This window comes from Rutilus rutilus, assembly GCF_951802725.1.
Source record: "Rutilus rutilus genome assembly, chromosome: 9".
Classification (NCBI taxonomy): domain Eukaryota; kingdom Metazoa; phylum Chordata; class Actinopteri; order Cypriniformes; family Leuciscidae; genus Rutilus; species Rutilus rutilus.
The window spans coordinates 42614013-42627810 of record NC_140223.1 but is presented as its reverse complement, the minus strand read 5'-3'; positions in this window follow the sequence as shown (position 1 = coordinate 42627810).

Here is a 13798-nt window from a genome sequence, read left to right as displayed (position 1 = left end):
TAAAAATGTAAAAATATATATATATATATATATATTTATATATATATATATATATATATATATATATATATATATATATATATATTGAATCAATGTTGATAATTCAATGTTTTTCAGTGTTGAAAAGACAAACATTGAATCAATGTTGATTTTTGGTCAGCTTAAATTTCTCCACTGGTTGCCTAGACAGTCCTAACATTGGTTGCCAACAGCCAATCAGATCAAAGCGCTGCATAACGGTCAACAGATTTCAAGCGCGAAACAGACAGACAGACGAAGCATTCGGGCAACGACAGAGTGATTTTTAGAGGTAAGTTAATCTTAAATCTCTAATCTTTCATTTCTCATTTTTATTTATCTATATTTTTTACAACTTGTTTGCTTTTCTGGGTGAGTCGGAATTAACTGCTATGTTAAATGTATTAGTAACATGAACACAAACCAACGGCCGGGATTTTCCCTATTAATATATTGAATTTAAATTTGTCTTTTACCAAATGTCATCGTGAGTAAAACCAACAGTGGGTAAATTGTTCATTTTCATTCTAGGGCGAACTAACCCGTTAAAAAAAGGCGCAAAGAAGCGGGAGTTCTTTGGGCACGCAAATGGAAGACGACGGGCACGATGGGTAATATAATTTTTGTATTCAAATAATAGCAAGCTATTTATTTATTTATTTATTTATATCTGAGTTCTGATTTCTGTTCTGGTTCTTTTGTTTTATGGTTACTCAGCTATGTTGCTCTTATTTTGTTTTATTTTATAATGCATGTTATATCTTTTTTTATTTTATAATGCATATTATATCTTGTTTTATTTTTTAATGCATGCTATATTGTTTAATGTTGTTCTTCTGTAAAGCATTGTGGTCTGTTCTAAATGTGCTAAATAAAATTGAATTTGAAATATTTATCAGAGTAATGTTTCATTCTTTCTTACCGTAGTACTGCACTGTTTTTGTCTTTGTCACCACGAAATGCCATTTTTATTCTGAATGTGATATTTCCTGTTCAGTTTTGGGGGCATAAATAAATACATTTACTTGTCAACTGAAGGATTTAGTACTGAAGGATTTCAACTGAAGGATTTAGTAGTTTACTTTGAATGACATTTTGATTAAAAAACTGGTACATGGTCTCTGTCTGAAAGGAGTCATTTAAAAATTCAAGCACAGTACAAGCATGATTAAACTAGCATAGAATCTTGCTGTACATAAAGCAAGATTGATTTTATATTGTTTCTATGTTGATTCAATGTTAAATAAGTGATTTAATTATGGTTGAAATAATATTGATTTTATGACCATATTGATTTTTTCATCGTTGAAATAACACTATTTCAGGGTGCAAACCTGATGAAAAATCAATGTTAAATTTCAACATTGATTCAATGATCTTTTGGTTAATACATTAACATTGATTCAGTGTAGATTCAATGTTGGTCTGCTATCTGGGATTGGACCAGCGGTTTGGAAAATGGATGGATGGATGATTCAGCTGCAGCGCCATCTTCTGGTCAGACGCGGGAATTCATTTAGCCAACTCTCTCAATGCATTATGGGTATTCTCTAGCCGTCAAGCGTACATCAGTTGTACACTCATTATTGTGGTGCATTGTGGGATTGAATGAGTGCACTCGATAATGGCAGAAAACAAAATCCACAGAAACCCGTCCCTGCTCTTGATTTAAAAATACTCTACACGAGGACGGTTTAGAAGCCAAAACCTCTGGCACACTTATCAAACGATTATTACTAGATTATTAGAACTCACAATCAATTTAGTATTTACTTGAATGTAGTTTTATTTTACTTCTTTATTTATTTATATTTTCTTTCTTATGCTATGATGCTTGTCTGATTAAGACATTTCGTATTTTGTAGGGATGAGCATTTCAAGCAAAAATAATATTCGAGGATCGCTGGGAATTATTTGATTATTATACAAAAAACACACCCCTCTCCCACATGATCACCGGAAAAAATCGTTTTGTATTTATGTTTAAATAATATGGTATTTTTTTATTTCATCTATGTTGATTATATAAAAAGTGAACAGCATGGGTAATAGGATCATAAGATGCGCAATATATATTGGGAAACATAATTTTGACCGTTTTGTATAAAGCCTTTCTTTAAAGTGAATTTCGTTTTGTATAAATTGAATCTTAATTTTAATCAATGTTTCATCAACAAATTGCCTGGATTTAGTAAATAAGAAGCAAATATAGCAAACAATTTAATCAGGACGTGGAGGCACCGGCGTGATCACTTGCATTGCTTATGAACTGGAGCAATCATAAATGACCCGAAACTCAGAAATATATCTATATCTATAGAAAGCTTGAAAATGTCTACTTTTAAACAAAACAATTCAAAACTTAAAGAAACAGACAACTCTCTTATGTAATACGTATGAAGTGTGCATTTCTCTCTATAGGCACGTTTACAATACTGTGAAGATGGCGAGCCAGCATCGTCAACATCTTTGCAGCCGACACTGACACAGAAAACACTAGTTTATTAATAAACAATTAAAATATCCCCCAGCTGTATTTGAAACATTCATAATGATTTCTTTTGCCGGTTCTTTGTGGCAAGCTTTATGCATCCGCTAACTATTCGAATATCGTGACTCATCCCTATTTTGTACCAGGCCATTTATGATTGTTCAAGATCTTGGTAAAAATAAGAATCTCCTGGGCCTAATATTATATACAGCGCGTATTGTATTCTGCGCATGCTCCGTCTTCTTCGTTTTTAGTGTATCTCTGTGGCAGAATTACAGCGCCACATACTGGTCTGGCATGTATACTACATCATTTTGAGTCGGTTTCAGTGGTTTCGTGTGTATGCTGATATTTCCTGAGACGACCCCGTGTTTACAGATTTTTTTTGGAGCGAAAAAACATTGGATTGGGAAAGCTCTGGCTTCTTGTGGATGTGGCCTTATTCGTATGGTCTAGACTCTAGCATATGCCTGCGTATATGGGACAAACTGCGCTTTCATATTAGAACGCTTATTTTATGTATTAAATACGGGACGATTCCATAATATACAGAACGGGTTGGCAACTCTAGTCACAATAACATTCAGTTTTGTTTGTTTTAGTTTCATTTATAAGGACTTTTAGTTAGCTTATCTTTGTTCCCGTTTGTCATCAGTTACCACGGTTATTCATCATTTGATTAATTAGCAGACACGTCTAGTGATCATTAGTGACATGTCTGTATTTGGTTCATCTTCACTGTGTGTGTAAGTTCGTCTTTAGTTCCAATTCATTGTCCTGTATTCTTTGTGCATGGCACACTGTGGTCTTTGATATTACATTGCCTGAGTTTCCTGTATGTTAATAAATCAAGTTTATATTTGGATCTACTCCGTCTACCTTCTTTCTCCTTGGATTAGACATTACAGGATCAGACTGTTTAGGATGACACTGTACTGTTCTCCATAAACGTCCTGTGTATACTTCAACCGCAAGCTATAAACTCCCCCTCATCAACTTCACAGACACCCAATGTCCTTTTCCATGGTTTAATAAGGGTAGGGTAAAACTATGAAATAATAAACAGACAATATGAATTTACATCCATGATGTGTATATAAATAAATACTTCTAACAAGTATTGTTGTAATCTAGATTGAAATGTTCTTCTTATCAAACAACATGAAAATAAATTGTCATGCAAATGAAAGTAATAAGTATATCAATAGCTCCCACATGATCCACATCTGCGTGGCACTCGAATAATACAAATTACAAATACTTTGAAATAATCAAACACAATTTAATGTAATATGAACAATAACAATAAAACACACAGACAAAGCTGTCAAAGGCCAAGGATGAATGCAGAAGGATACGGATTCACTGTTTTCTGACTCAGGAATAGAATAGCATCATGGAAGGCACTAATGTCCTTGTTAGTCATCTGATCAGTCACATGATAATGACAGCGCTCAGAACAGCCAGTATAGAGAGACAAACTACCAACCAAACATGTACTTTTAATTATTGTTTTATTACTATTTAATTATTAACTTTGACCATTACTGTAATAGTACAGACACCATTCACAGCCATGTCTGTTTCTGTTTGTCTCTGTTCGTTTAAGACTTTGAGTGCCCTTCATTGGCATTTGACAAGACACCTTACCGCAGATAACCAGACAAGCAATGACCTTAAGTTATTCTTATGTAAAAAAAAAAAAATAATTCTCCCACACATTAGACATCATCTGAACTACAAAGAAACTGTCTGATATTTCCCATAGACAAATGTAACGAATTATTATTATTATTGATGTGTTTTCTGTGGTTGCAGTGGCGGGCGGTGCATTTCACACCTAGGCCTTCAGTGGTGTCCTACCTGAATTAATCCACCTCTTAATACTCTTTTAATAGCGCACAGACTCTTTATAATTGCCCCGGCAGTTTTATTTTGCCCTGGCAGTTATAGGGTTAATGCGGTGAGTTCGGAAAAGGCCCGGTAGAGAGAAACGAGCAAGTTAGGCTGGTGCGTTTGTGTACAGTTGTTTCCGATTAAAGATTTCAGAAACGGAGCTTCCCTTGTCTGTCGTTCTTCAGATGTAACAAAAGTATGAATATTTGAAGAAGAAAAAAAGTTTCGATCATAAATTTACAAGAAAAATTAAGAAGAAAGTCATATTCAGCACGGAAAAAACGGGGACAAAAATTATACTCACCAAAACTACTGATTATTTTTACACAAAATCCATCCTTATTTCTTTCCTCAAGAAGATTTCAGTTACTCTGTTGTACAGGTTATCTGTGCGTTTCAGTCCCAACAACCTTTTCTATCGCCATCGAGGCTAATTTAATTCGCTTTAGTGCTGAGAGTGTCCACTCGACAGAAGCAGTGGACACAGGGATAGTCACCGCAAAGCATGACGATGTGTACAGCTGCCCCATGCTCTCACACAGATTTTTAAAGGAAATCAATGAGATCAGCGGGACTTTTGCCTTCAAAATCAGTCATGGCATTCATTACAGTCAGTTAACTCTGTTTTTACCCGTAACCCGGGACAGATTGAATAGTGTTCCGTGACTCTAAGGTAAGCTGGATAAGGCTGGATATGGGATTTTGTTTCCGGTAGGTTTGAACCTGGGGTCGAGGAGAGAGAGAAACATTATTTTGTGGGTTGAAACACTATTAAATCTACAGGAATATATTTTAGTTTATGCAGTTCACTACAGATGCGGTTAGCTAGCTCTGGCTAGTAATAGTACACGTTCTGACCATCCATTCAGAAGACGTGAACGTGAATTGTACGCCTGCTAGATGGCCTCGCTGCAGTCAAATCGAAATCTGATTGGCTGATTAAATCTGACTGATTATCTGATTGGTTAGTTTCATTGCCATTCATTTTAAGCTACAGGCGCCCGCACTATCGATTCTGAAGGCCTCAATGCAGATTTATTTGGCCATGGTGTTAGGGATTAACAGTTTAGGACCCAAGGACCAGATGTTTGAAAGAAGACCCGGAGTCAGAATTATAATAAACTGAAGAAAAGTTTTACTGAAGATAGTTTGCGGTTTCATCAGCAGAAGTCAGCTTCACTCGCACGGGTGTTCGTAGGCCGTCCCGCTTACAGTTACAAAGATCACAGCAGTTATACCATTTCCAAGGTCTAAGCTACGTCATTGCTTACAATGATTCTCATTGGCTAAGAAATAGATAAACATAGTAATTTTCCACACATATACAGACAGACTGAAGCATATCTCCATAGATTATGCAGCTGACACTCAGACCCTGAAGTGAGGCTCGTCGTGACCTTCCAGGTCTCAGATTTGAGTTGCTGGGCATCAGCATGTCTCAAACAACAACTCAGTCAATCTCCAATAATGCCAGTGGTTCCTTAACCTGTAACCAAGAAGACTAACACACACACCGACACACATCTTTTCCAAGGTTGGATTTGGCCAGGCTCTAACTATAAACAGGAGAGTCGTCTCAAAACATCAAGATAATGCATTCTTTCTCAAGGAGAGCTACACTTTAGTCTAAGTAAGGCTTTAAAAACAGAAATGGTCCCTTAAACTATTGGCTTCAATGACCCCTATGTGTTTTAACACGTTGAAGACCTTTCTCAAACACAAAACATTTCCCTATTTCATTTCTTGAAGCCGGGTTAAATGAGCAAGCACTGTTACTGCATTCAGAGATCAAATACTGACATTAAAGGCTTAGGTCACCCAAAAATGAAAATTCTGTCAGTAATTACTCACCCTCATGTTGTTCCAACCATGTTCGTTCATCTTCGGAACACAAATTAAGATATTTTTTATTAAATCTGAGAGCTGGATCACTCCTCCATAGGCTTCTAAGGCATTATAACTTGCTGGCCCAGAAAATGTATTAAAGACATCGTTAATATATAGTCCAAGTGACTACAGTGGCTCAATCTTAAGTTAATCAAGCGACGAGAATACTTTTTGTGCGAAAAATAAATAAAAATAACGACTTTATTCCACTATTCATTTCCTTCTCTCTGGGCCTCGAGTTTTTTCACGTAGTATAACTGCGCAGCGCATCTGTGTTGTACGTCACACGTAGGCTCACTATTTGCCGACGCTGGTCATGTGTGTGAAGCGTGTGACGTACAACACTACGTGAAAAAACTCGAGGCCCAGAGAGAAGGAAATTATTCTCTTTTTTTATATATATATTTTTTTAAATGATTATACACAAAAAGTATTCTCGTCGTTTTATAAACTTAAGATTGAGCCACTGGAGTCACTTGGACTATATTAACGATGTCTTTAATGAATTTTCTGGGCAAGCAAGTTATAATGCCTTAGAAGCCTATGGAGGAGTGATCCAGCTCTCAGATTTAATCAAAAATATCTTAATTTGTGTTCCGAAGATGAACGAAGGTCTTACGGGGTTGGAACAACATGAGGGTGAGTAATTACTGACAGAATTTTCATTTTTGGGTGAACTAACCCTTTAAAGAACACATGAAAAGAACATTTCACTAATCACACTGGTAACTTCTATAACAAATTAAAATCTCCAGAGAAGTCATTCAACTCATTTGATATTTAGAAGGAAAAACATTGATTAATACCTTGATTATAATTACTCATTACATATTCCACCCCCTTCAATGGCAACACATGATGGCTGAAATATGATTGGATCAAAGCTCTAACATAAATATTTAAACTACTGGAAACAGCGCAACCAAAAGATATGGAATTAAGAGATTGTACTATTGGGAATAATTTAATAAACATTCATGGAAAAAAATATATTAAAACAAGTCAGTGATTCTGATAATGTTTAGGCTAGCAGAGAAGGCCTTGCTGGCCCTGACGGCCCACCGCTGTTTGTGATTTTCACATAAATGTGTATGGGACATTTGCTATTCATAAAAGCAGAAAGTATGCATCTCATTCAGAAGCTGAATTTAAACCTGCTGTTCTTTTGAAAGGACTGAAAAGAACACTGTATCCTGGCAGAGCTGTTGATTTATGTAAATGACACAGAGGAATGCGAAAACAATTGTTCTTCACTGGATGAGGAGCGTGACTCTGTACAAAATACTGCAGAGAGAAAACTTGGTTCTTTGCTGCTTAAATTGGAAAGCCTCTTCCATGTTCCAGCCAAGCTCAAGCATTCCAGGTCAAGCATTCCAAAATATGATTGACCAAACTTTAAAGCGGCATAATTGTGCTTTTGACCCATCAGTAATCACAGAACTGGTTAAAGAACATTGTGAAACAGGACCATTAAGCACAGCACTTGGAGGCGATGGCCCCTTTTTCCATGTATTCTGAAGGAAAAGGCATTTTAAATACAACTTTGATGTTGTTCAGCCTGCAGAATACATCGTTGATGGAGGCAGAAAAGAAGTTTCCAGGATGTTTCAAGCCATCGTAGCATTGGTGCATGCAGATTCAAACAGAGTTTGCATCATCTGAAGTCCTAGCAGGAGTTGGAGTTTCTCGATTCATCTCTTCACAGGTGTTGAGTCATCTGAAGTCTTCATAAGACCACATAAGGTCTTTGATGCTGTGCAGGCAAATAGACAAGGGAAATCAAATAACCAGTCAGTAAGACCTCGCTGTGTTTGGGCAAGATTGAGAAGTTGCCGGTGTGATTGCTGGAGTGTTGCGTGCTGCATCTCCAGACGACGACTACAGAGAGAAGCTGAACAGTACGGTCAGAAAAACAGTAAAAAAATGTTTACAATCTTTAACCCTCTTAATTTCCAAAGTTTTACCTCCCTGACATTATTGGTCAGCGGCTCATCTCACACAACACACAATTATTGCCACTCGTGACATTCACAAACATTCCTGTACACACTTGCAATATACAGGTTTCATTTGATTTCAAGTATAATATATGTTCTCTTTCATAGGTTCACTCGACGCTGTGTAGCGATGACACAATGGGAACGCCCTCAGGGCGGTGCAGATTGTCTGAACCCGTATAGAATCACGCCAATTCATTGGACCTGAATTCTGAAATTCTGAATTCTGAAACCTGAGTTCGCGGGCGCCCATGAACTAGTTCACTTTTCTTCGGAATTCGGATTCTGTCTTGTGCTTCAGCGACCGCACTCTGTGGAACTTCGTTCTCCTCTCGGTGAAGCACTATGGATTTGCGTCTCCGTGCTCTCTTTGCATATCACATGATCGCGAGGCTATCTTTGGCGCTTCTAGCTGCAAGTCTTGTGAGAATTTTAGACTAAAAACTCTCCGCGCTAGGCTTGCCTGCTTTGATAAAGATATCCAGTCCGTTCTCCCCCGCCACACTGCCATCAATGACGAGGCCAACGCCCTTCATGAAGCCAAGGCCTGGGGATCGGACGTCGAGCTCGAGGCGTTAGAAAGTGAGCAGGCCTGCTATTCCCTCTTTCACTCACTCTTGCCCGGGCGCGCGCACCGCGCCGATTCTCCGGTGGAGTTTCTTCACGACTATTTATGCCCCAGTCCAGAGGCACACGACGTCATCTTCTTTGGACTGGTGGATGTTTTAATCACTGCGGCGTCTGATTCAGAGGATTTCGGGTCCGCGGCTAACGCTCTCCCGCCCAGTGGCCAGGAAGCGCGGCCCTCTATGGCCTACACCGAGCTTGTGGATGTGTTAGCACGTGCTACTGAGAAGCTTATCATTGAATGGCCGGACGAGCCTGATTCCCAGTCCTCCAAGCTCGACGAATGTTTCTGAGTGGTCAATCCTCTTTGCGACACTTTTGAAGAAAGCTGCCATTTTTCAGTGATCTTCACTGTGAGATTTCTAGGCCCTGGAAGCAGCCTTTCTCCGCACGGCTGACTAACGCTGTGGCCGTGGACTTCACCAACCTGGTTGGTTCTGTGGAGCAGGGCTACACGTGCATTCCAGTGGTTGAGGACACGTTGGCCACACACCTTTCGCCTTCGTCCGCTCCTTCTTGGAAGTCTCACCCTTTTCTTCCGTCTAAGCCCTGCAGGACCACGTCCGCCCTCGTAGGAGAATCTTACACGGCGGCTGGCCAGGCAGGTATGGCGCTCTATACCATGGCGATTCTCCAGGCCTACTAAGCGGAAGTCCTTCCAATGGAGTGTGCAGTGTGCTTAGTACCGAAATGGACGAGGTCGGTACTAAACACAGCACGTGCTGTTGGTGGCACCATGGCCGGTTTGGTGGCTGTCGAGCGCCACCTATGGCTGAATCTCACTGAGATTTGTGAGAAAGAGAAGGTCTTCCTATTGGACGCCCATATCTCCCAGTCAGGCTTATTTGGAGAGGCGGTTAATTCAGTGGTTGACAAATTCCGAACTGCTAGGACGCAGTCGACTGCCCTTAAGCAGTTTATGCCTAGGAGGGCCCTTGATCCTCCTACTCCTTCCCCAGCGCCTAGAGACCACTTCGCACGCCGGCCCCTAGAAGGAGTGGCGAGCTGAGACCCGGTCTGGGGAGCTTGTGGCCGTCAGAGCCCCCGTAGACGTATTGACCTGGGGCAGCCAACAAAACCCGCTGCTTCAGCTTCGCAGGGGCGTTCCTGATCCACCTGTCTGATCTTGAGTCAAAGTGCTAATATTTTTTCTTTTTGTGTGTGTGTTCTATTATTGATTGGTGAGGGGAAAAAAAATGATTTTTTTTTTTTAATAGCAGGAGGCTTAATAGATCTATTCTGGGTGAAAACAATATTTTTGTTGTTGACAAGATTGAGCTTGTCTGGCAGCTTTAATCATTGAACCAGAATATCCCATTTAATTATTTTATTAAATTTCTGATTTAAATTATCTTTGGGGCCCGCCTCCATTACAATCTAAACTTCTAAATGCTAAGAATATTTTGGAAAAAGCAGCTGAAGGCTTTGATATCACAAAAAAAATTGTGTGAATCTGATGTACAAGTACATGTGTGGTTGCAGGAAGGCAGACGAAGACAAAGAATAAAGTCCTAATTAGTGATGGGTCATTCATGAACTCATTCATGTTCATTGCTTCTGTCACGTGACAAATAAACAAAAGACTCAGAAGGTTAAGTAATTATTTATGTTCTGAGTCACTGAGAACCAATGAACAAGTGTCTGTGGGTTTTACCAGATCTTTGATCAGTTTTATACATTTGTAGATATTTTAATTAGACATTAGTATAATTAAAATGAATAACGGTAGTTAATAGTCTTATTGGCCTGTTTAGCTGAGCCATTCATAGAGAAAACAAAACAAACCCTGACAATTGATAAAATAACATATATACATCTGATTTTTTTTTTAGATGATTATATAATTGCATTTGAAAGATTTTACTTTCAATAAAAAAAGATTTTTGTAATATGATTTTAGTATATAAAAAGGTTTTTTTATGCATGTTTGGCCCAGGTTTTTGTTGCATTTACACTGTTCTGACCACTAGGGGTCACCGTGGAGACGGATGGTTCAGTGCTTCACCAAAGCTTGATTTGCCCATCACTACGAAATGACTCGGAAAAAATATTTGTTCATTTTGATGAACGAGAGTGTCTGTAAATGGATCCAAACTTCCCATCACTAGTCCCAATACAAAGTTTTTTGATGATGATGATGATAATAATGATAATGATAATGATGATGATGATGATGATGATGATGCAAAATAATAATCAGACAACAGGAAGGGCAACACACACTAAATACAACGTAGACCAAACTGAGAATGAATGAGGGATCAACTTATATAGCAAACACAAACAAGGATAATTAATAGAACACAGCTGAAACCAATGAACTTTATAATGACGGTAACTATGGAGACAGACAAGAGACGGGAGTCAGAACAAGGAAACGTGACAAATGAAAAGAAACTGAAAGTCCACGAACAAACCTAAAAAGAATGGTGACAACGTGTCATTCTATGACAACACAAACTTTGAGTTTAGGGTTTCCCTGATCTTATATGGATGACTTTGAAATCTGTAATCCACTTGAAACTTCCACAAAAAAAAGAAGATAACTGCAGTTTAATGGGTATCATGGAATATACTATTACAACTTCGATCTGAGTTTAGTTCCATTTATTTGTCAGTGCTCTGCAAAAGATGGGGGGAAAACAAACATGGACATTCAATGGCTCTGGAACCACTTTGGAAAGATCTTGTAATCTTGGAGAGGGAACGTCTTGGTTACTAATGTCCCTGAATGTGGGAACAGAGATGCTATGTTGTGGGGTCTCGCCCGGGTGCCCAATCACCCTCAAGTGGCCAGTGGATTTTGGCCAGTGAGTTTTTTTTTTTTTGCCGTTTTTGCCTTTTATTGGATAGGACAGTAGCTAGACAGGAAGTGAGATGGTAGAGAGATAGAGAGGGAGGACATGATCGGGAAAGGTCCACGAGCCAGGACTCGAACTCAGGTCGCCTGAAGCACAACGACGCTACATGTTGGCGCACTTGCCCACAAGGCTATCAGCACAGACGATTGGCCAGTGAGATTTGCATGCCTAATCACTACTCGTGCATTATGCTGGGTCCGATCGCTGGAAGCTGTATCATCCGATACCAATTACATGGTTTATTTGAAGCCTTCTATTTATCATGTAGCATTATTTATTAAATTATGTTTAACAACAACAATGTATATTAAGTATTTCAATGAGGAGAAGAGAAAGTATCACAAATTATATATTTACTGGCAAGCAATATGTGCAACACATTAACTTAAAACAGCTTGCCGTGCTATTTGAAACAGCTTAAGGCTGGACAAATACAACTTTCCTGTTGAATAAATATTTTTAGAAGAAAAAAAAGATAAAAGAAACCAAACAGAGTCTTTAATTTTTGCTTTAGACTACTTAAGTGCTTAAGTGTACAGCAAAATAAAAAAATAACGAAGAACTTGTATCTCCATATCTGTATCCATCTACTGTATATCTGTCTATAACTTTAACTCACTTCTCAGAGTAGGCCCAACAAGCCAGGCCCAGTGGAAGCTCACATCTCTTGGGACGTCAAGAAGAAATGCAGCTGACACTAACAGGACTACAGCTGCACAATCATGATGGCTTTTGCATCATGAGCCAATGATTCATTCTAGAGTAGTTGCTTTTTTCTGGGAAGCTCAGTCAGATTGTGTGGGCTTTTAGAGAGGTAGAGAGAGGATTAGAGAGAGGGAGAGGGAGGTAGAGAAAGAGAGAGATTTTAAGATTCATATCTCCCAAAGTTTACGTCTTAAGCATCAATGGCAGATTTTTTTTTTTTTAATATAAATATAAGCATCTCTGCATTTTTGTCTGACAGCTAGTTTCTCTTCTAATCTATAATATTCCCTGCTGTGCTAAAAAGTCACTCACTATCAACATTTGTGCATAACTTGTTGAGAACTGGCTCTGATAGGTAGAGATTGAACTGAGCTGCTGATGTCACTGCCACCACGTTCCCGATCTCCATCCAACAACTCAGCATACATAGCATTCAAGGAGCCGTTTCGTGGAACTTTCTCTGAAGGTTTGGATCCGCTTGCAGCCAAACTCTTCTCACCCTCCTGCTGCTTCAGTCCAGTGGCCAGGACATCAGAAAGCAGCCCACGTATCTGGGGCTAGAGTGCGTCAGAGAAATATCTGTCTTTGTACCTTTTATTAACAAGAAAACAAAACATTAGTTTATTTATTTGATCAAAAATCAGAATCAGAAATACTGCTCCATTTTAGAAAAGAAATATGCAACAGCACAGAGAATTTTTTTAAGAAAAACGGAAAATCTAGAAATAAAAATGTGCATTTCTATTATGCATTTCAAAGGTTATGCTTGGCCCTAGTTTTCATTAGTCAGCCAAGCATACTCCAAAAAACATGTTTTATATACTGCAATGAACACTGATCGAATGCGTTATTCTCTACATTTCATTTCGACTTTTTTTCTCGAAACACAACGACTTTATTCTCGAAATGTAATGAGTTTATTCCCAAGATTGTATTTCGACTTTTTTCTCGAAATTTAACGAGTTTTTTCTCAAAACACAACGACTTTATTCTTGATATTTAATGAGTTTATTCTCAAGATTGTATTTCGACTTTTTTTCTCGAAATTTAATGAGTTTAATCTCGCATTATAGTGACTTTAATCTCGAGATGGTTTTATTTTTTTATTATTGCTTGGCCCTAATCCTCTTCCGTAGATATTGGCATTGTTTTATACGTGATTATAAATTGATTATAAGTCTAAAACTCTTTTTCAAGATCATGTCAGGTGATTTACATTTTCAGAAGACTCTAAAATGCTAACTGATGTTTAATGTCATTTTCAAAGCATCCATTCAGTCTATTGTCTCTATTGTTTTGTGGTGCAAACGAGCCCC